The sequence below is a fragment of the Myotis lucifugus genome, unplaced genomic scaffold (genome assembly GCF_000147115.1).
Source record: "Myotis lucifugus unplaced genomic scaffold, Myoluc2.0 scaffold_629, whole genome shotgun sequence".
NCBI classification, from domain to species: domain Eukaryota; kingdom Metazoa; phylum Chordata; class Mammalia; order Chiroptera; family Vespertilionidae; genus Myotis; species Myotis lucifugus.
Genome location: NW_005871677.1, coordinates 163,304 through 168,672, shown reverse-complemented (window position 1 = coordinate 168,672; position 5,369 = coordinate 163,304).

Below are 5,369 nucleotides of genomic sequence, written 5' to 3'. Positions count from 1 at the left end.
AAGGAACAACTGACGGAGGCTTTTGACCTCCGGCGGGGGGCGGGGTGGGAGGGGCGGAGGCCGAATGGGGCTTCTCATTGGTTCGTCCCCAGACGGGCTCCTTCACGGGCCTGCTTTTTAAAGGAGCAATGGCAGGCCTGTCCCAGGGAGCCGCGGACACAGACCGAGGAACGAGAGCTCCTTTAAGGAGCAAAACAGGAAAAGAGGGGGAGTTAGGGGGGGCGGGAGGAGAGAGAGAGAAAGGAGGGAGGGAAAGAGAGAGGAGAGAAGGGGAGGGAGAGGGACACACACGCACACGCACACGCACGCACACGAGTCTGCCAACCCGATTGGCCACCTGTATTCCTGCTCTAATTGGCCCTAGGAGGGGGCTCGGCCCCCTCTTGGTTGGCCAGTTGCAGGAGGCGTGTGCGAAGGGATTAGGGGTTAAAAAAGGAAACTGAGGCAGGAGAAAAATAAGTCCAGACCTGGAGGTCTCCTCTAATGGGGTGCGGAGAATGTGAGCAGCAGGTGGGCTCTGACGGGCCACCTCAGCCCAACCTGTCTGCCGGTCTGTCCCGAAGCACGGGTCGCCGCAGGTGACAGTGTGTGCCTGTGTGCGGCCTGGTGCGATTCTCTGCGCTCGGCGGTTCCGTGCATCTCTGTGTGTCCATGTGCTTGAGTGACTGTATTTGTATGTGGGTGGGACTGACTATGCCTGTGGCGTTGGGGCTGTTGACTGAGTGGTTGTGTTACTGTTGGTGACTGGTCCTAAGTGTGGCTGAAGGTCTTTGTAGTTTCTTGTCTGTGTGACTGTAAGCTTGTATTTGTGTGACTGTGTGTCCGTGTGTCTGACTGCGTTTCGGTGGTTTTCTCTCTAGGTGTGGCTGTTATCTTTGTGATAATATGACTAGATATTTGTGTTTATGTCTGTGATTGTGTATATCTATATATGTCAGTGTATTTTAGCCTGTGTGCAGTTGTGTGTAATTATGTGCCTGACTGTGACATATGCCTGAGTGAGTGGCCTTACTTACCTAGGTCGCTTTTAAGAACATTTATGGCCCAGCGGGTGTAGCGTCGACCTATGAACCAGGAGGTCACGGTCAGGGCACATGCCTGGGGTGCCGGCTCGATTCCCAGTAGGGGACGTGCAGGAAACAACCAATCAATGATTCTCTGTCATCATTGAGGTTTCTACCTCTCCCTCTTCCGTCTTCTCTGAAACCAATAAAAAGATATTTTTTTAAAAAGAGCATTTATGCAGTTTGCATATGTCTGGGTGCATCATGCTTGAACATATCTATATATGAAAGACACACATCTACCATATCCTGCCCATTCCCATTTGGAGAAAATAAGGTCCAGATTGCAAAATAGACTTGGTCAAGGTCACAGTGGGCCATGTGCCGAGCAGGCACCAGGCCTGGGATCCAGGCCTCCCAACTCCCAGAACAGGCCCTTGCCCACCCAGGAACACTTCTTCCCACATGGATACTCTGGGGAGTGTAGTGTGTGTAGCATGCTCTGCCTCACACTGTGACTGGGTGTGATGGGAGTAACGGTGGGGTTGTGTCTGAATGTGATCTCTGGCCTGCAAGTCCCCAAGTGCCTGAGGTCTTGGTGTCCCTGGATTCTCCCGCTTTCTGGGCCCGTATTTTCCTTAATATAAAAATAAAATTATTTGAATCTTCTTCCTCACACAGTAGGCAGTCCATCGCCACCCTGAAATATCTGGGATTCTGCATAGCTCTTATTTTTCTGGACACCTCCCTCCTCCTGGAGCCAGTGACCTCTCTCTTTCTACTCCTTCCTTTCTTCCAAAGCTCCCTGCCCCGAAGCTGTTGTGGGTGCTGGAGTTCTCTATGCCCAGGGGGAAACCAAAATCAAGGCTCAGGCCTTGCTGTCCTTCAAAGTCCAGTTTTCCTACAGGCCACATCCTCCCAGAAGCCTTATCTCGAAGCCAAATGCCTCTTTCTCTCTGGCCCCTTACCCTGTTGCCTCATCTTTCAGAGCCAGCATGCCTGTTTAGTGCCTTGTCCTAAACCAAGATGTCTCCTTAAAAGAGACTCTGTTTTGCCTGGCCAGTGTGGCTCAGTGGTTGAGTGTCGACCTATGAACCAGGAGGTCACAGTGCAATTCCCTGGTCGGGGCACATGACCGGGTTGCTGGCTCAATTCCCCAGTAGGGGGCGTGCAGGAGGCAGCTGATCAATGATTCTCATCACTGATGTTTCTCTCTCACTTCCTTTCTGAAATCAATAAGAAAATTTTTTTTTAAAGAGACAGGTTTTCTCTCCAGAAAACCACTCTAATTCCAGCCACTTGTTTTCCTGAAGTAAAAGTCCCATAAAATTAGCCATTTAAAGTGTACAAGCCCTAGTTGATTTGGATAGAGTGTCAGCCTGAGGACTGAAGAGTACCGGGTTCGATTCTGGTCAAGGGCACATGCCCCAGTTGTGGGCTCAATCCCCAGAAGGGGGAATGCAGGAGGCAGCCAATCAATATTTCTCATAATTGATGTTTCTATCTCTCTCTCCCTCTCTGAAATCAACAAAAATATATTAAAATAAATAAATAAATAAGTTGTACAATTCAGTGGCATTTAGTACATTCACAATGTTGCACAACCACTACCTCTATCTAGTTCCAGACCATTTCCATCACCCCAAAAAGGAAACCTTGTACCCATTAGCAGTCACTTCCCATTCCCTCCTCCAACTCAGTGGTTCTCAACCTTGGCTGCACATTAGAATCACCTGGGAATCTTTTTAAAATCCTGATTTCTGGGCCTCACCCTCCAGAAGTTCTGTTTCTTTGTTATGGGGTGGGGCCACACATTAGTAACAAAGAAACAGAATTTCCGGAGGATGAGGCCCAGAAATCAGGATTTTAAAAAGATTCCCAGGTGATTCTAATGTGCAGCCAAGGTTGAGAACCACTGCTCTAACTCCTGGCAACCACTAATCTTTCTTTCTCTATAGGTTTGCCTATTCTGGATATTTCATATAACAATATGTAGCTTTTTGTGACTGGCTTCTTTCACTTGTTTTAGAGGTCCATCCACACTGTAACATGTATTATAATTTCAACCCTTTTATGGCTGAATAACATCCCATTGTATGAAGGGGCCACATTTTGTTTCCTCACTCATTTCATAATGGACCTTTGGGTTGTTTCCACCTTTTGGCGATTGTGAGTAATGCTGCTGTGTTTGAGTCCCTGTTTTCAGTTCTTGGGTGTATCCTAGGAGGGAAATTGCTGGTTCATATGGTAACACTAAGTTTAACTTTTTGAAGAATCATCAAACTGTTTTCCACAGTAGTTGCACCATTTAATACAGTGGGGCCTTGACTTACGAGTGTCCCGACTAACAAGTTTTTCGAGATACGAGCCGTCTCTCGGCTGATTCTTTGCTTTGAGTTGCGAGCTAAAATTCGGGTTACGAGCCAGCTTCAGATACCCCACCGCTAGTTGGCACAGCGAACATCACAGTGAACGCCACATCAGCCCAGCATCATGTGTCTCACTCGTTCACTTTAATGATTTGACATAGGAGTAATTTGAGTTACGAGCTCCGTCACGGAACGAATTAAACTCATAAGTCAAGGCCCCACTGTATTCCAACCAGCAGCCCGAGCTAGTTTGGCTCAGTGGATAGAGCGTCAGCCTGCGAACTGAAAGGTCTCAGGTTCAATTCCAGTCAAGGGCACATGCCTGGGACATGGGCTCGATCCTCAGTGGGGGACTTGCAGGAGGCACCATGATTCTCTCTCATGGATGTTTCTATCTCTCTCTCCCTCTCCCTTTCTCTCTGAAATCAATAAAAATATATTTTTTAAAAATGGGCAGAGGATTTGAATAGGAAATTTTTAAAAAATATATTCCAACCAGCAGTGTACTAGGGTTCCAATTGGTATATTCCTTTTTTCTTCTTCTTGTAGTCATTCTAGTTAGTTTGAAGAACTGGCTTTTACATTACTTTTTGCCCCCACCCAAAAAACTTATTAGCACATAATTTTTTGTCTTCTTGTGTGATGCATTTGTGGCACACCACCTCTGATTGTGTGTCTGTGGTGGTGTCTGTCTGGGCAAGGTCCTGTGTCTTTCCCATTAGGGTGTTTCATTCCATGTTGGTGCAGTTGCCTGCGTTTGAATGAGTGTGCCCCTATGGCCGGACATTGGCATCTGTACAGTTGTGTGACCAGTAATAGGTGGCATGACTGCAAAAGGTTGTAGATTTTGTACGGTCCTGTGTGTGGTTGTGTCTGTGTCTAATGTTAGCTGTGTGTAGAACTACATCATTGTGTGTTTGTAAAGGGCTGTAAGCCACTGGGTTATATACCTTTGTGTCTGAGGCTGCATCTGTGTTTGACAGGACTGTGTGACTGCGTCTTCTATAGTTTTGTGACCACATATCCCAGAATGCCCTTGTGTCTGTTTAGTTGTAGCTAAACCACGCCACTATAATTGTCTGATTGTATGTGATTGGGTAATTCCGTGTGCTTATGAATTCTATGTCTAAGGGATTATGTGACTACAACATTGTGTAACTAAACAGCACATGGTTGTATCTTCCTGACTACATGGTTTATGGGATGCACAGACAAGTATATGGCAGGGTCTACATGGTCAGTGTGGCTGAGGTGACCAGGAATTTGTGGCATTATGTAATTGCATGTTACATATGTCACATATGTAAATGTATGTGTGAACTATATGTCTGTGATGTATGCTCACGTTGCCCACCCCGGGACCCCAGGGCACCACAGTGGAGGTCCTGGTGGAGCACTTTGGATCCTGCCCCCTTGTGGGACAGAAATCAGGCAGTAGCACAACCAGGGCAAGTGTTGGAGTGGGTCTCCAGCAAGCCGGGTGCTTCCTGTGGTCCAATCCAATGGTTTCACCCTATCCAGGTGAGGCGGCCGACTTCTCCCCAGACCCAGTGTAGTGGCACCAGCTTCAGCCTCCACACAGCCACTCCCGCAGTGCTCCCTGGGAGTCGGCGGTAGGCAGTGGAGGCTGATGAGCAGGGGCTCAGACCCTGAAAGTTCATAACCCAGGCAATTTCAAGGCAAGCTAACGTGAAGCTCCAGCGTCTAGCCCTGCCACTCACCAGGGACAGAGCTTTGGCTGTGCTGGGCCCCCACCTGATAGCAGCCTCCACCGTCTGGGGTGTCTGATAATGCTTGGCCTGGCAGGGAGCTTGTGCCAAGTCCCGCCATCAGCCCGGCTGTTTCTGTTTTGGGGGAGGGGGAGAGGGAGGGGTGTGCAGGGCCCCAGTTGAGGGAGAGGGGGATCTGGAAGCCCCTTCCCAGAACCCCCATTCCGCCTGTCACCCCCTCTCCAGGTAGGTAAATGAGAGGCCTCCAAGTCTTTCCTTCTTTGGGG